Raw genomic sequence first — 23,803 nt, forward strand, 5'->3', positions numbered from 1 at the left:
CGAAAAGTTGCCAGTTCTCCAACAGATCACCTCCTATCTACATCAGGCCAGAAACACAGAGGCCACCCAAAGAGAAGGCATGAAAGCAGGAGGGAGACTTGGTGAAGAGGGCTCCAGAGGGAGAGGGAGGGGAGGAAAGAGAGAACAGGGCTAAAGTCCTATAATCCATTATATAAATACATGAAACGCTCTAAGAAAAAAATAACCAGTAGTCACGGAAAAAGAAAGAAAATAAAAGATACAGAGACTTTACCCAGCCTTCTAACTCATTCTAGCATCTGATTTTAGATGCAGCACAGAATTACAATCATAACCTTGGCATCTTCACAATCTACCCATTAGTCAGATTTCGCATATTTCAATGCCTGCTTGTATTTTTACTTGATTTTTGAAGCTTATTGAAAGTTTTTTTTAATTTTCTATGTATAAATTACTTTCCTAATTGCATATGTGTACCGTGGTGTATCTGCGATCCTCAGAAGTCAGAAGAGGACACGAGATCCCCAGACCTGGGGTTATAGACGGTTGTGAATGGAACCCAGGTCACCTGCGAAAGCAGCAAATTGCCTCTTACTGCTCAGTCATCTCTCCAGCCCATCTGTATTTTTAAAATACAGTTTTACAACATATTGATGAACACCAAGAGTCAAATCATGCAGGAGCTCCACTGCAAAACCTCTTGGGCACCCTTCAGTGACCACAAGCACCTTTCTGCTCCCTTTATGACAGCGGCTTGGGAGCCACTAGACCTCCCTCCACCTCTAAGAGCAGCCATGTCAGAAATAATAACCTTTGAAGATCGGCCTTTGAGTCAGAGGAGAACCTCAAGTGTCTTCCATTGGTCTTCACCATATTGCCTTGAGACAGGGCCTCTTCCTGTTTCGATAGGCTTGGTCCTGGGGAATTTGCAGGTCTCTACACCCAATGCTGGGGTCACAAAGATGCTCACAGTTTTTTCCAGGGGTGCTGGGATTTGAACTGAGGTCCTCATGTTTACAGAGCAAGGGCTCCTACTCAGGGTGGCCTCTCAACTCCTAGATTGGCTTTCTCAAAACAGTTTCATTTCCCTGAGGGATGTGCAGGGTGGTTGGACCAGTAGCCTCTCCCTGTCACTGTGCGCTCTTCCCACACAGGGCTTGTTTATCCATTCCTACTTATTGTAAACCCTCTGAGGAGGTTAAGGAAGTCAGTGAGCAGAAACGCCCAAAGCACAGACTCCATCCACACAATCCCTGAGTGCAGAATCCAGGAGTTTGCTAAAGGGATGCTCACCATGAGACATTCCAACTCTGCGATGCTCTGCAGGGTTGGCAAGGTATCCTTAAAATACCTTCGGCTGGTGAAGCAGCACACCATGACGAGAAATATGGGCTTTGAGCTAAAAGTAGGGGACAATGATGTCATCTTTGCCCGTTCCCAAGACGGCAAATCCATCTTGCTTCCAGTACAGATTAGGAGTGACTGGCAGCCACTGCCCCAAGGGCAGTAAAGGAGAAAATTTGGAGGGTGAGTTCAGGCTCAGCAGATCCCTCAAGTCTGCCACAGGTATCCGTGCCAGGTGTCTGTCATTGGCAGGGTGGATGGAGCTAAAGAAAGGCCACATCAATGGGCAAAGTGAAGGATTAGCCTGAAGTGAAGAAAAAAAAAAAGCCAAACCAAAAATCAAACAAGATTTAGAGAAACAAGGCTAACTGACCTATCTGAGCTCTGTTGGGGCAAGAAACTTCCAGTAACCGAGAAGAAGAGCACTGACTGGAATTATCTGGTGGTGGGGCAGCAGGACCTAAACCGGGAGCGCTTCTCTGAACAGACAATTATCAGGAAAGTGTCTCTTTCTGAAAGCAGGAAGCACTGATCAAGGGAGGTGAAAGCCACCTTTCCTCCAATAGCCAAGTGCTCGGTGAGCAAGAAGCAGAGTGTAGTAACCCTTTACACATCACTTCAGGGATGCTCATGGGACCCTCTGCAGCTGCCTGGGAAGCAGGGTCCCATTTTATAAATGAGGGCCGAGGCTTAGAGAAATTCAGGAACCTACCAGGCCAGGAAATGGAAATCTCTGGTGTCTATCTCTATAATCTGTTCTTCTCCCTGGCTCTTCCTTTCTCACTGTAAGGCGATCAGCAGCAACTTTATACACGCACTGACGACTTTGGGTGCACAGCCCCTCCCTGTTCCTAGAGGCCACTCATCTCTGGGTAGTGACAATAACAGATGTACAGGGTCCCAGGTTCCAGGATGGACCTGAGAAGCAGAGAGCTAGAGAGCTTTCTGAAGCCGCCCTGGAGCTGTGAGCTGACCTTCCTCAGCTGTACTAAGGAACTCCAGCACAGCCTCATCGCCAATCAGAATCTCTGCGAAAGAAGTGCTGGGCTATGTTTGCACATGAATGAGGTGAGGAAACACAGACACATCCACAACAGGTCTCATGAACTGGAACAAGTTTCTTCACGGGGCCCATGAAGAATAAGAGAAAATAATTCTAAGGAATGAGATTTAGGTGTTCCTGATGAGTATAATTTCTATTCCTCCTACAGATCTTTGTTCCCATTAAATCATCCTTTAGATGATCTTCCCTTTTAGATATGATGGTTATAAAAGAACTTCATGTTTAAAAACTTACATTGTACTTTGAGGAAAGAAATAAATATTCCTGCAATCAGAAAATTGTAAATATTTTATTTTTCTTTCATATCGTAGAAGGTGATGCAATAAGAATCTCATAATATGAGTCAGAATATCTGTTCTATTCTTTGATACAAGGTATTATTTTACATACTATATTATTAATATTACAATTAATATTAAAATTAATACTATGCATTGAGTAAGTTATATTCACATGCAATGTGCCCATGGATAATTAGTTATAGCAGCTTCATTAATATTGTCCCAATATGTCTTCACAACACAGCCATAATGTCCTTACGTGAGGGCAAACAGATCAAGACTGGGGTACATCAGAAAATGTTAAAGAAAACAAAGGAGATCTTATGTCATGAAAAGAAAAGGAAAACATCAGTGCACATAATTCAGTAAAAGAAACCAGGCTGAGAAGGCTACATAACACACAACTCCAGCCTTTGAACAGCCTAAAAAGGCCAAGCATGGAGAGGCTGTAAAGATCATGACATCCAGGAATAAAGAAAGGGTGTAGGGACACACGTTATGTTTCTCAGGTGGTAAAATGATTCTTTACGGCTCTACATTCTGGACCAATAACATCCATTTGTCAAAACCCACAGAATATACGGTACTAGTGAGTTATAACGGACATGACAAACCCCCGGAGGTGATGCCAAGTAGGACAGGCTCATCAGACCCGGCAGCTTCCTCGTGTGGTTCAGGAGTTTGATAATAGGAGAAGTTACGAGTAGAAAGGAAAAGGAGGCAAGAGACGTGTGTTCTTATGATCAACTTTGTCCTGAAACGAAACTCTAAAAATAGCATCTATGAAAAACAAACAACCAAAGCCGGACAGAGCCAGCAACGGAGGGTGACTGTTGGAATGGGATGGGAGGTTCTCTGTGTCCACTGCCTAAGATTTTTGCAGACTTTTCTGCACCCAAAGCATCTTATGGATTTTTACCCTAAATATTTAATTGTCCGAGAATATTTTGTTAATAAGTTGAACCAAGATTTCTTATACTGAAAAGGGTAGCATACTTGGGAAAGGATCTTGATAAGAGGCTTCAGGACTTTGGTACCAAGTCCACAATACAGGGAGGTTCTGAGAAGGAGGGATGGGACCTCCTCTCTCTCCTGGGATTGTGGAACCAGACCTTGACTTTAGAGAAAAGTCATTAGACACGTAAGATTTTGATTTTACTATGAGTGCCTATAAAATTTCCCCCGAAACATTTAGCATTTTTCTGTCTCTCCCTAATTTTGAAGCATTTGCTGTGTGGCATTTGCAAAAATGAGACAATTGGATTATTGCCATTTGAACTGTAGAAACAGAATATGCCTCAGAGTGAAAGAAGTTCTGATATACAGAACCCACATTATAAAGCCAATAATTCATACATGAGTTCTAATGTGTCCCCGAATCTTACAGAGGTTGACTATAAAATTCCTTTAACCAATGAGACAGATGTGGGCACATTCTAATTGTTCTTGGAACGTGTATGGTTGCCTATTTTTACTTTCAAACAAATTAGGGTTTAGCAGTAACCATCTTAGCATTTGTTTGCTGTAACTAAAATTTGATTTTTTTAAAAAAAGAATGATGTTTCAAGAACATCATAAAAGGTGATGCAATAAGAATTTCATAATATGAATCAGAATATCTGTTCTATTCTTTGATACAAGGTATTATTTTACATACTATATTATTAATATTACAATTAATATTAAAATTAATACTATGCATTGAGTAAGTTATATTCACATGCAATGTGCCCATGGATAGTTAGTTATAGCAGCTTTATTAATATTGTCCCAATCTGTCTTCACAACACAACCATAATGTTCTTATGTAGGCAAACATTTCAAGTATGGGAAAATATTGCTGGAATTTCTCATCCTTATTTGGCTCAGCAACATTATTCAATTCTAAATTAGATGCCACAGGGGCAGGGGACACCAAGACCTTTTTGATACTTAAGATCACTTATAGTTTTAATCTAGCCATGCCCATAAGGAACTTAAAATCTTGATGAGATGGTGACATACTCCGATGAAGCAAAGATGGAATACACGGCACACTATCATGTGATAAACAGCACATCATGGTCTATAAATAGCATAGAAATTGTATAAGATGTTGGATGATAGTTTAGTCCAGTTTATGAGGCTCAAGTCAAGTCTAAAGGATTGAGTATGACATGGATATACAGGGGGAGAAGCTGGAATTTTATAGCCAGGCACAGGTTAAACAGCCAGACCTCTAAACAGAATTCAGTTAGAAAATCTTTGCTGGGGCTGGCGATACGGTTCTCCAGTAAACAAGAACACTTGCTGTTCTTCCAGAGAACCCGAGTTTTGTTCCCAGCATTCACTAAGGCATCTTGTAACTCTAGCTCCAGGGGATTTGAAACCTTTGGCCTCCTTAGGCATTGGCACACACATCATACACACTCACACAGACACATAACCATAATATGTCTGTTTACATATTATGATTGAGGAATGTTATCAAATGTTCTTATTTACTGAGCCCCAGGGAGTTGATGGCCATTAGACCCAAAGGATGCAGCATTAATCAGGGGAGTGTTTGCCATGGGCTTTGGGTTTCCATGTAGGTATGCACTGAAAGCTAGGTATTGAGGAAGCATGGAATCCCACCACCAGGGCAGGGGCCACAAACCTTGGGGAATTCATGACTATTCTTGTCCAGTGTTTAAATAATGTGTTTTTCTTGGTTTTACAAAAACAAGAGAAATTGGGGTTAAGAACAGAGATGTATGTGTCCAAATGGTTTAAGAAAAACAGAAAGTCTAAAATAGGCAGGCTCTCATCTCTGCAGCAGAAATTCCTGAAACTTTCACATCTTTTGAGCCTCAAACTCTGAAAAAAAAGATCTCATCTAGCTACAAGGACTCTGGAAAGAAAATGAATGTCAGCATGCTTCCCTGTAGAAGAGACCATGAAAGAATTTAATGTTCATTCAAGGGAATCTGTGTTTCACCATGGGAGTAACCTAAAGTTAGGAAGGTAGCTCCACTTCTACTGTTTGTGCTAGGATATAAGATGCTTTCTTTTCCTCTTTCTCTTCTTTCCCTCTTTTCTTTCCTTCTCCTCCCCCTCTTCTTCTCTCTCTATCCTTCCCTCTCTCTCTTTCGTTCCCTCCTCCTTCCCTCCCTCTCTATCCCCTCATCTTTCTATCACCTTTTGTCTTAGTTAGGGTTTGTATTGCTGTGAAGAGACACTATGACCACGGTGACTCTTAGAAAGGAAAACATTTATTGGAGTTGCTTACAATTTCAGAGGTTTGGTCCATTATCATCATGATGGGACATGGCAGTATACAGGCAGACATGGTGCTAGAGCTGAGAGTCCTGCCTCTTGATTGGCAGGCAACAAGAAACAGAGACCCTGGGCATGACTTGAATGTATATGAGACCCCAAAGTCCACCTCTACAGTGACACACTTTCACCAGCAAGGCCTTATCAACTCCAACAAGGCCACACCTCCTAAAACGCCCCCATTTGGGGACCATTTTCTTTCAAACCACCATACCTTTCTACCAAATTTTACTCATAAAATTCTAGAACTAAAAAGGCAACATGGCTCCTGGCTGTTTAACCCTCCCAAGGATTTATAATAAAGGTTTGTTCAGTCTATGAAAATATTCAACTCAAAATTGAATGCAACAGTCTGCAAAGAATCAAGTACAAACTAAATGTGAAATCAAAGCAGTAAATGCCAAACGTTGGGGAGGACCCCTGTAATATAGTGTCTTCTGGACATGAAAGACCATTGCACCCATGAACTCACAGCAACTGTGGTTGCCTATGTAAAATTTATACAAAAGCAAGCCTGTCAATGCCTCACCATGGATAGAAGGTTCATGAGGTCCCACCGCTAACCATGGAACTTTTGGCAGGTGATGGCTGCTGGAGGGAGCGTGTCAATTTTCTTCACTTGCATGGTCTAAAGTAGACTGCCTATGTTCCCGTGAATGGACCCACACCTCTGTGAAAAACCATAAGCACTAACTGTACTCAGTGGCTTATAAGAAATTGTTAAAAGACAAAATTGGGAGGAGGATGTTCTGGGACTCGAAGGCATTTGGAAGGAGAATGGAAATGGGAGGTGAATACAGTTTAATACATCATATTCGTGTATAAAACTATGAAAGAATATACGAATGTTAATGACAATCACAGTAAAGAAAACATGAAAACTTGTGGAGGTGGAACTGCACTTGGAGGGTTCAGACTCAGAGACTTGACTACCATATAAAGCAAGCAATGTTAACTATAAAAAGCAAAAGTACTATAAAAAGAAGTACTTGACTAGTACTTCTACTATAAAAATCAAATCACAACACACTATTAGACTGAACACACCTCTACCTTATAGGATTCATAGTCAAATATTGACCAATATTATTTATTACCTGTCCTTTCTTTGAACACTAAAACACCATGGCTGTACTTTCTTCAACAGTTCAGAGATAGAGAGGGTCTCCTTGTGCAGGCAGAAATGATGCGGGAGAGTGAAGGCAGGATACAAAGCTATATCTATCCATATTTTCAGGTTTTTTAGTGATAATAACTAACATACTTTCTAATAAAAAATAAATGAGGGTTTTTGGAAGTAAACAGAAAATTTTTTAGTGGAAATCTAAATAACGAATAAAGAATGAAATTGCCACAAATACTTCAGCAGATTTAATTTGAGTTCAAGGCTAATATGTAATTCAGAAGAAGTGATGTCCCAATGTTTTGATGATATTATTGTTTTAAGAAAACAGATAAAAAATAAGAAGTATGGGTTTTGGGGCTTCTTGGTGAAGGTTAAGTTAATTATTTGCCTTTAGTGGGAGAAAATTCAGGGATGAGTATTATGAAGCTTCACAGGGTCCTTTTTTCCCTCTTCTAGCTATCTCCCTCCCTTATTTTTTGAAGAGGATTGACAAAGGAGCAAGAACAGGGCTTACTTCATGCAGATATAATAGAGTTAATTACTCAGGATGGTTGTCTCACTATCAGGAGGCTCGCTGGAGAAGATGAAATCCACTGGAGTTAGGAGTGTTCTGGAACATACACACAAGCTCTAGTAATGTAGGAGCCCAGCTGTTCAAGAATGACGTCGTCAGGCTAATAATCTGGATGGAAGTTTTCAACTTATCTAAACCTGCAAAGGAAGTGATACAGACAAGGCAGGGAATGGGGGAGAATACGAGTGACCTCATCTAATGATACAGTAACTTCAATAAAACGCTCAGTGAAGGCTCAGTAGCAGAAAGGGATCAGAGAACCAGACGATGGAAGAATAGAAACCCCCGAATCTGAAAAAAAAGAGTCCAAAGGCAGGAGAAACATGAACACAACCATAAAGGATCCATGTGGCTTTAACCAAAGAGGTCTCCTATATAGTGTCACTGGGGTCTCAGAAATGCAGAAGGCACGCCTGAAAAGGGACCCAGAGAAACAGTTACACTTCCTAAATCTGATGAGAAACAAACTGCCAATTCAAGAATCTGAGAAAATTATAAAGGGAACACCCCAAATTCACAACAATACCCACGCGTCATACCTGAATTTCCTAAAGCTAATTATAAGGAACATGCGAAAGTAAGTCCATAAAACTAGCCATACCTGACATCTTGCCTAGGTGGGAAAACAGTTCTAATTAGAGCATATCTCTCACCAGACATCATGGAAACCAGAGGAAGGTGGCAAAAATAGATTTAAGTGCTAACACCAAATAACCACCAGCAGCGCTCTCTGTCAGCCCAGAATGTAGCACTCAGGGAAACTGGCATTCAGAAATAAAGGAGGACTAAATCGTTGCATGGCGAAAGGAAACTACTAATCCGGGACTTTAACACTTTACTCCCTAGAGAACAACTAAAAGTTTCCCATGAATGGTGGAAGAGCAAACAAGGAACCTCAGCAGGGAATAAAAATCACGACAAGCAAAAAATTTTAATACATCAAGGCTTTTCATCTTCTCTCAAGTTTCATAAATTACTTCTTATAACACAGAAGTGTATCTTAGAGTAGTATATTATGATATGTAATACATAACAGTACAGCTTACAATAAAGTAAACTTATAACACTGTTTTATGTGGTTATAACGCCATATCTAAGAAATATTTAGAACAATTCTGTTATAAACTGGAGAGGGTAAAAGGACATAACAAAGTATAAAATTTTCACAATTCCTTTAGAGTGGCAAAATGATAGCACCCGCAGGCTATGCCAAGTTATGCAATAAAGTATAATAGCTAAAGAGACCACTGGAAAATGATATAAAGAGATATACCTAATAACAGAATTCTAAAACAATGTTCAAACAATAGCCCCCATGAAGATGGGAAAAAGAAACCAACCAAAAATGACATACTTATATTGTGACACATCAAGAGCTTCATTAACTGTGAGCTAAATATGTATAATAAAAATGGAAATTGGCCAAGTGGTTAAAGATATGACCAATTTGCATGCTGTAGATAGGAGGCTGACTTCAGATATAATTGTGCAGCTTGAAACGGAAAAGATGGGAAAATACATTATGCAAATGTGAAGCCAAGGCGGACAGGAGAGACTGTGTGGCTTTGAGACAATGCTGGCACCAGGAGAAGTGATAACTTTGGGTACAGTGAAAACTGCAATCACAAAAGGGGCAACAACTACCAAAATGCTATACACAGGAGAGCTGCAAAATACGTGAAGCAAATATTGATGAAACTGCAGACAAAGAAACAGGAAGGGGCTAGCCTTCTCCCAACATTAGCAACATCAGTCGGACTCTTGGAGACATTACTAGACTGAGAGTTCTCCAGTGTATGCCACTCCTTGGGTACCCATGGGAAACGTCACGATCCTTCTTATTCTTCTAGACACAGCATCACACACAAGGGTAGTTATTTCCACCTACTATCTGCACTAAATGTTAGATATGGAAGAAATGCAGATACTAATATCTAATTCATAAGTTCAACCATGTTTAGGTAGAAGCAGGCAGACATTTGGGCCAGGGATCCACATTAACATAACTTGACTTTCTAGGTCCATTCCCCACAAATTAAGGGTTAGGACATCTCACATCACAAAGGGAAAGTCTCAGAGTTCACGAGGGAAAGTCTCAAAGATGCTGTGGGGACAGTTAGGGTATCAGAGTCTCACTCATGCAGAGTTTGCCTGGAAATTACTGGGAGGTTCCAGCAGACGGACAAGGGAAACAAAGCAGAAGAAAACAAACAAAACTGCCACCAAGAATGCGAGAAGCAAGAGAGGACAGGGCGTGCATGCCATGATGAACAAGGAGAGGCCAGCAGGGAAAAACGCAAAATCATCCCTCAGTAGTTCTGGGAAGGCTTCCTGATAATACTGCCTGGACTCACCGCAAGGGAACGAGGACAGATTTACCGCACTTCTCACTCTTGTTTGGTGGACTGGGGGAGCGGTAAGCCTGGTCATCAGCCAACAGTGATGTGATGTGGGATGCCCCGCTGTATGCTGTGAATCTGTTTTACTACCATTGGTTAATAAAGAAGCTGATTTGTCCAGTAGTCAGTCAGAATAGAGCCGGGCGGGAAATCCAAGCAAAGATACAGGGAAAAAGAAGACAGAGTCTGGGAGATGCCAGCAGACGCCTGAGAAGCAAGATCCGACATAACAGCACGGCCACATGACAATACATAGATGAATAGAAATGGGTTAATTTAAGATGTAAAAGCTAGTTAGTAATAAACTTTAGTCATTAACCAAACAAACCAAATACAAGCCTCAGAGTGGATATTCAGGAGATGGTGGGTGGGAGAGAAACCGCCAGTTACAATGTTTCACTGGATACTGACCTGAAATAAGGCAAACAACTTCACAAGGAAGGACTCCACCTATATGCAGTCATCTGTCAGACTTGCTCAAATACCCACAAGCAGGGAAACTGGGCTCCAGGGAAGAAAGGCCTTTTACCTACTGCTATTGTTTGTTTTGTTGTTACTTTTACAGTTTCATACATGTATGCATGTTTTATATAACTTTATACATGCATGCAATATATTTTGATCATATTCACTCATTACTTTCTTATCATGTTCCCTTTCTAATGAATCCCTTCTTTCCAATTAGTCTTTCTCTTATTTTCAGATCAGATCTCTCTCCCCCCCCCCCCCTCTCTCTCTCTCTCTCTCTCTCTCTGTGTGTGTGTGTGTGTGTGTGTGTGTGTGTGTGTGTGTGTGTGTGCTGGTGTGCTGGGGATGAAATTCAGAGCCTTAGCATATGGTAGGCTAGTGCTTTACCACTGAACTACACCTTCAATTTTTATCACTGTTTTCTCCATATTAAAACATTCTTTCCCAAAGGAAAGAGAGTTTCATAAGACCCAGAGAGTCTTATGAAACACACAGGCTCAAGAGGCCTCTCCCTACAGTTTATCAATTGTTCTAGGAGAGCCTCTGCAGCGCAACTACAAGTTGGTGGGGAAGTCTAGGTATGTGGCGTCTGAGTCGTTACCCACGCTTGTGTGGACTCTGGTGATGCAGCTGCCTTTGAGTCACCCGTGTTCCTGAAAGTGAACCCTAACTCATGACCCTGTAAGTGAACTCAGAAACTCACTGGTTCACCAAGCGAGGCTTACACATAACTGCTCCTTTGGTACTGTCCATCTATACTATATCTAGGGTCAATAGAAGCTGGTTCACAGCCTCCAGGAAGTCAGGAAACTGTAGCATGAGTAATAAAAACCCAGAGACAGATACTGGGGTTCAATCTGAGGGTCAGAAAAGCAAAACAGTCAGCCGCTGGCATTCGTCCAGGAATCCTGAGAATGAGACTGTGTCTGAGAGCTGTCTCCTCCTGTCTTATATTCCTCTCTAGTGCTAGGATTGAAGGCATGCACCAATAAGTAACGCCTGGTTTCTATGGCAAGCTAGTGTGGCTACTGGGATTAAAGGTGTGTGCCACCACTGCCTGGTCTGCAAAGTTGACCAGTGGGTTTGTTTTACTCTCTGATCTTCAGGCAAGCTTTATTTATTAAAATACAAATGAAATATCACTACACACAACTACCAATCCCCTTTCACTGTCCTGATGCTATTGTCTGTTAAATTTATCGCATATCTTGTTGCAAACTTACTATCCCATCTCAGATATTGCTATACGTGTACCAATATACAAACCCTGCAGAACAATCCGGTGAAGGAAGGCGACATGGTAATGCATAGACTTGGGTGGTTCTGTGTCATGGAAACAGATTAGTTTAAATATGCTTGTTTTACCTTTCAAGCCACTAAACTGCTTAGCACTATGGGAATCTAATAGGATCTGGGTAGATAATATGGACTCAAAAATTTTAACAGAGGTTGCAGTAGAAATTGTTGCATGCTTCAGAGACGGCGGTTACCCTCTGAATGTTTTTCTACCTTGAATATTCAGAGATGTGCATCTCTTTAAGGAACGTAGGTTGATTTGTCTGGGCAGTGGGTGGTCCAAACTACATCTGCTCAGCAGATGTTCGCTCCAAAGTCTAAGTTTGATGCTAACAAACTTTCCTTCCCCTTTCACTGTCCGCACTACATGTTAGGTATTGAAGAAATGAAGATACTAACACTTAATTCGTAAATTCGGAAATCTTATTGTCTAAGTAGAAGCAGATGCCACCTACAGTTTCGCTTCAATCTGGAAATCCTCTAACAGTGACAAATTGGGCCCTGCTCATTCTACTCAATGGTGTATCTCAAATGCAGTGCTTGGGATCTCTCTAAGGCCTAGACTCCTCTTCCACAAAAGACTCCACTCATCCCGAGAAAGGCTTTCAAGTCGATTTCCCCCTCCCAAATACATCACTAACTCGAGATAAGGCTTGTGATGGAGACTCATTGACCAGTATATTAGGGGGTTTAGAATTAAAGAACATTTCTTCTCTTATTACTGATAATACCCCTATATAAACCAGCCAAACAAATATAAGACTATGTAACGGAGGAATATTTAGCAGACATTAAACAGAGAGCAGGAAGGAAGAGGCCTAAAGCGAATGACCCTTTCATGGGGGTCCCATATCAGATATCCTGTGTATCAGATATTTACATTATGATTCATAACAGTAGCAAAATTACAGTTACGAAGTAGTAACAAGAGAATTTTGTGGTTGGGCTCACCACAACATGAGGAACTGTGTGAAAGAGTCGTAGTATTAGGAAGGTTGAGAATCACTGACTTAACCAGAGAACAGAGCCCTGAACACAGCTGACGTAGCGCAAGGGAACACAGTGGCATCTATTTGAGCTCAGAGAAATGTGCTTAAATATGGTTAAATATGAACTGAGAAACTTTGGCCTTCATTTATGAAAACAGAGCTTAGGACTGCCAATTCCTTCATAGTAAAGGCCAGTTATGAAGTAAATAGTCAACCCCAGTATTTACAAAACCTGACTGAACATACGAGCCAACTAAGGAGCTCCATGTAGGAGGATTGCTGAGGCTTAGGCCCCAGGACTCAGTGGAGTAACTCCCACTGACAATGGCTGAACTCGGTGAAGCAGACGAAGTGGAGTTACAGCGCCTGGTGGCAGCGGAGCAGCAGAAGGTGCAATTCACTGCACAGGTGCATCACTTCTTGGAACTACGTTGGGATAAGTGTGTAGAGAAATCTAGCCAGGAAATCGGCTAGACTCCTGCACTGAAAACTGCCTCTCTAGCTGCGTGGACCACTTCATTGACACTACTCTTGCTATCATCGGTTGGTTTGCCCAGATTGTACAGAAAGGAGGACAGTAGACCATTCCTCAGAATGATGGAAGACCCAAAAGACTTGTTACTAAGCAGATTGAATGGCCAGTGGAGAAAGAGTGGTCGACTTGTCAGGTTGGCATCAGGCAGTTACTAAAAGTCTGTTGGTGCTAAAAAGTAACAGATCAAATGTCCAAAAGTGAAAATTTATTTATTGGAATTCAGTAATTCCAGGTTGTATAACACCAGTTAATAAATGTGAAGTCTCAAAAAAATGGCTTAATGTGAATGTGTAAATAATCTCTTTATAGAATCCTGGTGCAAGCGTTAATAGATCTCAGTCTGACTGACCATTCTGGATACAACTGCCTTTCTTTACTGTAAAAGGCCTATGGCCCAGCACTTGAAAATCCATCCTCTGGTTTCATCAGGACCACTCGGGCTTTTCTAGCAGGTGATCACAGCTGGCTGCCTTCTTTATGGGGGACTTGCATACTGAAGTCTTGTCTCTTTGATAAACAACTTTGAGACAGTGTCTAAAGGGCGCCTATAATTCAGGTATTTGGGAATCAAATGCGTCAGACACTTGATGTGTTAAGGACATGTGCAACTACGTGTGAGTAAAATTACTCTGGTTGTCTAGTGTTCTGTCTGTTGCTGTGATGAAATGCTCCAACCAGAGCAGTAAGAGGAAACTCAAGGGAATGGTTCATTTCATCTTACGCTTTCAGGTCACAGTGCCTCCCCGAGTCACAGCAGAACTCAAGCAGGAGTCTAAAGGCAGGGCTGCTATTGTCCCACGCAGCGTTACCTCTGACAAGGGAACTCACTGAAGCTGAAGACATGCTGCAGGAACCACAGAGGATGCTGCCTGCTGGCTGTCTCACTCTCTCGCTCGTACACAAACTCAGGCTTGACTAGCTTTCTTAGATAACCCAGGACCACCTGCCTAGGGATGGTACTGCCTGCAGTGGGCTGGGCCCGCCTACATCAGGTAAGGCAACTACAACAGTCCATCGGAGACCGACCGTCCATGGACCAACCTGAGAAAGAAAATAAGTTAAGACTCCTTTTATTAGGTGACTCTAGGCTGTATCGTGCTGACAGTTTGCTGTGGAAACTCCTTCTGTTCCTTCAACCAATAGCCTTTAAGATACCAGCCCTCTTGGGCGTGGTCTCTTCTACTGTAAATGCAGCTGTAAAGTGTGTGCTTTCTCTCTTGCTCCCAGCTCTTGCTTCTGGCTGCTAGACTCTGATCCTGTTCTTGCAGAGGACTGTTATCTAGGAGAGTGATCTGTAAGTCTCCCCCAAATAAATAACCCTTTAGTATTCATAATTCTGAATTGGTGCAGGATTATTTTGTGACTTCCGCCGTCAACAGTTAATGTTAACTAATATTATGCAATTTGTATTTTTTTATATATCAAAATTTAAATTGCATTTTCTTTTAAGTATGCCAATCATCTACAAACTTATGATAGAGAAACATGCACTCAAGGTACACAAAACACGATGCAGTGTAGTGGCATTTCATTTATATTTATATTTTAATAAATAAAGCTTGCCTGAAGATCAGAGACTAGGCAGTGGTAACACACACCGTTTATCCCACTAGGTGCCATAGAAAACCAGGTGTTTAATCCCAGTGGCTCACACCTTTAATCCCCGTCCTAGTGAGGATTATAAAATGGGAGAAAACAGCTCTTAGACACAGTCTCATTCTGAGATTCCTGGAAGCAACTTCACCATTTTGGGACTGAGGTTGAGGTAAGAGCCAGCAGCTGGCTGCTTTGCTTTTTGGGTCTTCAGACAGAATCCCAATATCACTCTCTGAGCTTTTGTTAATCTTGCTTCAGTGCAGGCTGGAGGTGATTGGCTCACTTGGTAGAGTGCTTGCTGTGTAAGTGTGAGGACACAAGTTCAATGCCCAGAATCAATATTACAAAGCCAGGAGTAGCACTGTGCAGTTGTAATCACAGTACTGGGGAAGCAGACACAGGCAGATTACTGCCTGCTGGCCAGCTAGCCTTGCCCAATCTGATTAGCCCCAGACTGTCTCAAAACACAAAGTGCACAGTAAATGAGAAGGAATGACTCTCACAGTTGCCCTTTGGTCTGCATAACTGTGCTCTGTTATGTGGTTGCATGTGGCCTGTGAGATGCATGGTGGACATGTATGTAAGATAGATATATATGCTATAATGATATTTTCCTAGATCAGTTTGTCCGCTAACGCCGTTAAGAGGGATCAAAAGATTTAAGAATGAGACTTGTGACTAAAGTCATATTAACATACCCTTAGATTATGGAAGATGGCTCATTATTTTCAGCTACATCTGTGGACTGATGTCTCTACTCTCTTCTAGTCTTCGACTGGAAAGAGCTAATGGCTTTTACAGAGGCATAAACTGCCAAAGCCCTTTATATCTCCAGCCTGTGAAGTGTCCTTCTCAGTTAATCAAACATTTGGAGCTGAATGCCTTTCCTCAGATCACCAAAGAACCTCTCTGCTCACATGGCAGCCTGGGACCTGAGCCCCTGTCATCCGGAGTGTCCTGGGAAGGAGGCGCAACCGAAGGGCCTATCTTCATTCGCTTGTTCATCTGGGCCTTTCCCCCAAGCTAAAGCACCTTTCGGCGAAGCTGCTCATTTCCGAAGGCAACATCACACAGTAAGTGTTTTCTGTTACCCCATCACCCTTCCAGTTTGTTTACCCTCATTAAGCATTTATGAATCCTCTTAAAATCAAGATGACCTTTTCCCAGGTTTCCACATCACACACAGCCTCGTTACCGGCTGTAAGAGCTGCAGACTGGAAAGAGCAGTCAACGGAGGTTGGGAGACCTGGATTCTGACCTGCTGCCAACACCAACCTGCCCGTGGTTACTCCTTCTTTGTGATGTAAGAGATTTAGAATCTCTCATGACACCCTCTGGGACACAGTTCAATGTTCCTCCACTTGGAGGCATATAATTCCGGAACCACTACCAGAGCGAGTGAGTCACCAGCACTGTTTCTACTGTGGCCTCCCACTCCCTATCTCCTGACCCTCCCACCACACACACACACACACACACACACACACACACACACACACACGGTAGGCAATACTTCACATTCACCAGCTTCCAAGGCATGCTACACAGATTCTTTGCGAAGCAAATTCTAAATGATAGCCCATCCCACTTGTTAGAGAAATTTTATAACATCTCCAGTACTTTTTCATGCTGACGTGTTAAATAAGTCAATACTAACCTTAAATTTAACACTATTCATTATTAACATATCCACTCATTGGCAAGAAATACAAGATAAAACTCCTATAATTTGACCTTTTATGAGGAATGCATCATAACTCACTTTGGGCAATGCTGAGGAAAAGAGAGGTAAGCATTTTAAGCTGTAGAGAAAACGCAGCCCTTCATGACGTTTTTAAAATGGAAAATCAAATTTCTCCAAATTTCCCATGGATTCATTTTCCTATGCTTTTGGTATTTATGGTGGGATTTTTTTTTAAAAAAGGTCAAACTGATAGAACCCCATAAATGAAGAAATAGCCACATTTTAACAAAACACTTAGAAACAGTCAACCACTGTTTATATTAGGTCATTTTTATAGATGTGCTAGTCACTGTGATTTGATCCTTTATGCATAAAGATACTTTAATTTACTAGAGATTGTCAAACATTTTGTAGTATGCAGTTTTCTACCAGTCTGTTATGTTTAGTTTTATGTCAGTTTGACACAAACTAGATTTATCTGCGGAGAGGAAACCTCAATTGAGACAATGCCAGCCACCAGACTGGCCTGGGACATTTTCTTCACTGATGATTGGCAGTGGTCACCAGTGCCATCTCAGGACTGGTGATATTATAAGGCAGGCTGAGCCAGCCACGAGGGACAAGCCAGTGAACGGCTTTACTTCAGTTCCTGCCCTGACTTCCTTCAGCAATGGACTATGATGCAGAACTATGAGCTGAAATAAACTCCCCCCCTCTCCAAGTTGATTTGCTTGTGGTGTTTTATCACAGCCGTAGAAACCCTAACTAAGACTTGATCTAAATATTTACTAAGTACCTATTACGTTCGAGGCACTGGAAGTAAAATGACTAAGTGGAATTTCTATATAATTAAGCACAAACAAGTATATAAAGAAGGGACTGCAGTCTATAGCAACATTGGATATTTTTATTCAGTCAGCCAATTACGCAAGCACTACACTGAATATTAAAGACACCGTGGCAAGCAGGATTTTTGGTGTATACGAGAAGAGAGCTGATACATGGATAAAATAATACGTGTTGTGTCCAGTGAAGAGAAGTGGTGTGAACAGAAAAAGTGCAGATCCAGGCGGAATAAGGGCATTAGAACAGTGGTTACTGCTTCAACGGTGTCATCAGGAGAGACCCCTGAGCAGAGACTGGAAGGAAGTGGAATGAAAGGTGAGTACCGTTTGGGGAAAACAGGGACTCAGGCGAGCTGGAGAGCAAGAATGAAGAGCATCACAGACAGAAACACGCTTAAAGGTCCAGGACACAGCAGCAACCCACGTGTGGCTGTGGGCGGGACAAAAAGGAGTCAGCCACAGAAGGTCTTAGGTTGGGTTGTGTGAGCCACACCAGCTCCTCTTCAGTGAGCTGGACACCTATTTGGAAGTGAGCTGGGCATGGGCTGCCCTGTATTTTAAAACGATCAGCCTAACAAAGGTCATGCATTTGCCTGCAATGATAGGAGCTGGGCTATAGATGGAAACAGAGGACGTTAAGGAGTTAGTAACCAGCAAAGGACAGACTGTGTTTTAAAAGGGTGAAGCTTTGGGCACGGGAGGGGGTGACTGTGTTTGGGATATACTCTGACACAAGAGGTCCTAGGATAGTTGGTTAACTGGTTGCAAAACAAGAGACACAGAGAAGTCTGAGACGTCTCAAACAAACAGGAACAATAGGGACAGCATCCATATAGGGGCAAGGACAGAATGGCCTGTTGGGTTGGGGAAGAGTATAGAAAAAAAGGTTCCTAGGAGTCAATAAAACTTTATTTAGGGAAGGCTATATAGAAAGCATGAACAAGGATTGCTTATTTCTGTCTGACCAGGTACTGTGAGCCAAGATGGGGCAGATTAAAAAGAAAGAATGATGTGAACACTACAAGTAGCCAGCGAGGTCAGAACAAGTGTGGCTTTGGACCTCAGCAGAGCTATGGTTTCACGTGTGCAAAAGAACGTGGCGTTGACAGGAGCCTAGCCATATACACAGACTTCCAGAAGGATGTTCTAGGAGAGGCTCATAATCTAATCTAGACGTATTTTCTGTCTTCTGAAGTGCTTATTTCTGTCCTCTTATGTGACCTTAGAAGCATCTGGTACTAGGTCCCCTTTGTTCACCATCTAATGCTGTCACCACACACCTGGTGCACATCCCCAGGCACTAATGTCTGAGGTAGGGAAAGTGGGTGATGCTGGGCACTGTGTTTCTTGGGGAGGAGCACTGTAGGGCCTGGGATGGAGCACACAACAGTCCCTTCTTTTTACTTTGCTTTATAAAGACAATAAATATCAACAACAGACGCTTGGCTAATCCCATCAGAGGCAAACATACAACTTTAAATCTCCAAACACGCCAGTGGAGTCATGATCCCTGAGGTTTTCCTTCATTGGATTTTCCTCCAAATGGACAGAAAACATCTGTTCCAGATGTGTCCGCATCATTGGTTTTATCTTCCCCAAAGAAGCCTCTCCTGGTTCTCTCTACTCTCTGCTCAAGGCCCCCCTTACTACCATCAACTACCCGAGGCCACTCACTCAGTCATTTTGTACAGCTAATGGCATGGAGCTCGGCCTTGGCCGCTGGGCTCATTCAGGACTGTGAGGTTTCTAAGCAAGTCAGCTTGTGCCTTTTGCATCAATACCAACTTATGAACAGTGCATTACCTGTGGGAGGAATCTATATATGAGCACTTTATGAAATGATTCAAAACTGGAGCAGAACTGGATCCGGGCATCTGAGAACCTGCAGTTGAGGGCTATCTGCTCTTCCCTCTGGTTTTCCTGAGCAACCAGACGACTTCTACCAGGAAGACCTGAGCTTTGTAGTCCATTGGTTTCTGCATCAGTTGCTCATTAGCCTCATTGAGGAAGCCTTTTAAAGGAACACATCCCAAGATGGGTCCAAGGGTAGGAGCTCCTGAGTGACTGAGATCATCCAGGTCACACACACACTGGGTTTCCCCCATCTCAGTACCCCGCAGATGGCAAGAATTTGTTGGCAGAGACTGCTTGTTTGTTTCCCGGCCGCCCAGACCCAAAATAATCACACAAAACTATATTAATTGCAATACTGTTTGGCCTATAGCTTAAGCATATTTTTAGCTAGGTCTTACATCTTAAATTAACCCATTTTTATTATTTTATATTTTACCATGAGGCTCGTGGTTACTGGTACTGGTGCGTGGGCATTTTTCTCCTCTGGTGGCTACATGGCTTCTCTCTGATTTCTGCCTACTTTCTCCTCTATCTCTGCTTGGAATTCCGGCCTTACTCTAGTCTGCTCTGTGACAGGCCTAAATAGCTTCTTTATTCGTTCACCAAACACATTCACAGCATGCAAAGGGGAATCCCACATCAGGAATCTATGTGTGATAATAGAACATTGATGAATGATGCACGGTGCCTCAAGACCTGGCACCCTGCTGAAGGGCACACTGGTTTACTAGTGGTGACATGGCATTGTTTGGAACTTTTTGTGACAGCCTCATCCCAAAGTCCAGGATGACCTCAGACTCAAGGCAATTCTCCTGCTTCAGTCTACTGAGTACTGGAATTACAGGTGTGAGCCATCATGCCTAGTTAGAGTGAGCCTAGCAAGGTTAATTCATCACAGAATCCAACCTCAAAGCTAAAATGAATTGTCTGGAATATCATCAGGGGGATGTTAGGGTTTCTACTGCTGTGAAGAGACACCATGCCCAGTGCAAATCTTATATAGAAAAACATGTCACTGGAACTGCCTTACAGTTTCAGAGGTTTCGTCCATCATCAGTGTGGAAAGCATGTGGCCTACAGGCAGACATGGTGCTGGAGAAAGAGCTAAGATCTTGGCTCATAGGCAGCAGCAGCCGTTGTGTGTCACACTGGCCATAGATTGATCATAAATGGGACCTCTACGCCTGCCCCCACAGTGACATACTTTCTCCAACAAGGCCACACCTCCTAATAGTGGCCTTCCCTATGGGCCAAGCATTTACATATAAGAGTCTGTGGGGGGGCATTCCATTTCAAATCACCACAAAGGGAAAGTTTGAAAAAAGAAAAAGAAAGAAAGAAAGAAAAGGAAGTTTCACAGTATAACCTAAGAATGAGCTAGTTTCATTACATCTCATTCTCCTTTTTCTCCTTAGGGCGGCACACGCAGAGGATGCATGAGTGTATGTGTGCACAGGGTTGCAAGCACACACACACACACATACACACACACACATACTCACACACTCACACACACACATATACTTACACACCTGCAATGATATTGTCTTCTCACGCTAAGTGAATTAGCTCATCAAATTCAAATTTTTAATCCTCTGACCACCTAGAAAAACAAGCCTCTGCTCTCACCTAGGGTGAAGAATAAGGAGATTTTCACAATAGTACATGTGAATGAAAGTCATAAGCATCGGCTGAGATAGCCCCATGGCCTCTTTCCTCTGTGTACCTTGTTTACACACAACCTGTGTGGTTGTGGTCACAATCAGAAGCCAGGATTGATAAAATTAACAGTCAAGTTTATGCATCAGATTATATTGTATTGAAACCAGAGAGTGGTCATCACCTCAAGAAACAAGTAATTCAAAAGACATTATCTGAGTTCAGGCTAGGGGCCACCAGTATTTTCAAGGCACTCTTTGATGTGAGGGAGGCCCCGGATACTTGGCCAGATCAGTCAAGGAAGCTCAAAGATACAAGTCCTCTCTATTAGCTCATGCCATAACCTGAAGGGGGAGGGAGAGCAAGAGGGACGAAGAAAGCCTGCACAAGGAACTGATAGTTGAAATGGACCTTGAAGCATGGGCAAAGCATTTAATCAGCAGAGATAGGAGGAGGATATGGTCTCAGTAGCAACTTGAGCTTTACCTGCGGGAAAGCTACCCCAGCCTGTAACAGGTAGCTCGTGTATTCAAGATACTGGAGCATGCCCAGCTCGCTGGCAGCTGCCCTTCTCAAACATCAAACCTGGAGCAGCCCCGGTCTGCTCCCTCGCCACAGCTGGACTCTCCAGCGTCAGGCACAACACAGCCGACGCTGCAGCCCTCAGCTGGAAGGCACAACAAGACAATTCCCTCCTTGTCTGTTCCGCAGTCTGCGGGGAATGAGCTGTGGATCCCAAACTTCACGCGCCACATGGTTGATCTGAAGGGACGCTCCTAGAACAGCTTGCCCTGTGGTCATCATGTAGCTTACCTACTGAGGTGGGGAGGATCAGAAAGCCAGGGGGGAGGGAACACAATGGAAAATGATTTCACCTGTGGGATTTTAGGAGCAACGTTAGCAAAGGCAGAAGAGGTTGGACTGAGATATCTAGGGTGTATATTACAGGCTTGTGAGAATAAATAGCAATTCCTAGATTGGTTATAATTCTGGGTTGTTTACTGTGTCTATTGGATTTACTCTCTTTAAATCTTGACTGTAGTCCTACACGATCATTTCTGTTTTATAGACAAGGACCCCAAAGTTTCATGAGTATAGACCAAAGAGTTTCACACAGCTTTTAAATGGGGAGAATGATTTTAATGTGCTGACACTAGAAGACCCGTCACATTATATTGGGATTAAAGTGGCCTGAGCTCAGCAGTGGGAAGTGCCCGAGTTATCCCTTCATTTCCCCCAACAGAGAAAGGTTTCTTCATTCTTCCTCATCCGCACTGATCTTCACTGATTCCAACTTGATGACTATGGTACTAACATTGGTTTTACAAGCAGAAAACTGCAATTGCTAAAACAGGACATTTTCTTTGTCAACAGTGCCATCTTCACGGTTCCAGAAGGACTATCCCAAGCACCATCTCCTTATTGCTGTGAATGTTAACTTCCAGACCTTCTGATACAAAATGAAAGCAAATATTGGCCGCGTAGCCTCTCTGTACCTTCATTCCCAGCTCCACTCCCAACATGATCTTAGGAAGAGAGGCCATGCAAACGGAACAAGATGCACATTGCTCCTATGTAGTGTTGGAACTGACCCTGAAGCCTGGGTCTGGTGGCTCGAGTCACTGAAAACAGAGGCAAATGAATTTACAAGGCAATGACTTGAGGCTTCTGACTGCATTTTACACATATACATATACATGTTATTTATCTTGAAGTTTGCCAGAGCCTATCTGTGGGTAGAGAATAAAGCCCAGGATGTGATCTTACCGTTAAATACACAGGCATCCGACACTGGCTATCTAGTGCACACAGGAGAATGAAGGGGCATGAGCACTTGGCCCAGACCTTACTGATTTGTGAAAACTGAACCCTTGACTCACCTGACTCGCAGGAGAACACACCTGAAGCCATGTTCAGGATATCAATGCATGTGTGCTTCATGGTATCAACATTATTACAGTCAAATTTAGACTAGGCGTATTTGGGCCCAATTTTAAACTTTTGAAAACTTTTTTTTATTCATTTTTGTTTTGTTTTGAGATGGGATATGCCACATAGTGCAAAAAGTCTGGAAATGGACAATCCTCCTGCCTCAGCCTCCTGAGTAGTGGTATCACAGACATGTGTCATCATGCCTGGATTTACCCATTAATTTTAAATGGCTCATTGTTTTTCTGAAGTACCAGTGGGTTTGAGTAGGGTCACTTACAGGAGCATGAGGGATTTATCAGTGACTACCATCCCCTCCCCAGTAACCATAATCACAAAAGGCTCATTTCTAAACACAACCAGGAGATAGGCTCTGGGGACACATTTACAACTAAGTAGAAGGCCAACTTGGAACTAGGTGCCCATATAAGTAAACACAAGATCCAACTTGGGTGTAAATGTAAAGTCAGATAATTATAAAAGGAGAAACGTTGGCCAAAGGAAAAGGGGTGTTGCAAATGCACTCTACAGATTGTAGTGAGGATCAAAAGTTATTATTTTTTAAGTAGCAATTTCAAGGGGAATTCACATGTGGCTCAGAGTGAGTTCTGCCCTTATCTTTGCAACTCTTTCTGAATTCCTGGAAAGCCCTTTATTCTATTCCCACCAGCTCCATGATGAAACCTGGAGTATCTGTTATACGACTGGAACTATGGAGACCACACGCTTTCCAAATGCTCTGTGGGTAGCAACTCTATAAACTCTTCTCTCAGAGACTTCTCAAAAATCCTTGTCTCTAAAAAGTCCACACCTGCCCACACGTGGAAGTACGGAGCTAGATCTGTTTTGCAGTGTAAGGAAATTCAACACTAAACAACTAGGGCC

The 23,803-nt window shown here is 42.6% G+C and overlaps 1 protein-coding gene, 1 long non-coding RNA gene and 1 pseudogene across 33 annotated transcripts in view; 2 read left to right on the forward strand and 1 right to left on the reverse strand.

Annotated features, from left to right (window-relative positions):
* Sgip1 (SH3GL interacting endocytic adaptor 1) overlaps positions 1-23,803 on the reverse strand; it is a 197,482-nt gene that overhangs the window by 135,356 nt on the left and 38,323 nt on the right. The gene's annotated exons all lie outside the window — the stretch shown is intronic.
* Positions 13,141-13,397, forward strand: LOC125412433 (mitochondrial import inner membrane translocase subunit Tim8 B pseudogene; annotated as a pseudogene).
* LOC125412434 (uncharacterized) lies at positions 16,139-23,450 on the forward strand. Its single transcript, XR_007235592.3, has 3 exons — positions 16,139-16,735; positions 17,547-17,792; positions 22,364-23,450. It is a non-coding gene; the product is annotated as an uncharacterized LOC125412434 (long non-coding RNA).

Source organism: Myodes glareolus, chromosome 3, assembly GCF_982192425.1.
Source record: "Myodes glareolus chromosome 3, mMyoGla1.1, whole genome shotgun sequence".
NCBI classification, from domain to species: domain Eukaryota; kingdom Metazoa; phylum Chordata; class Mammalia; order Rodentia; family Cricetidae; genus Myodes; species Myodes glareolus.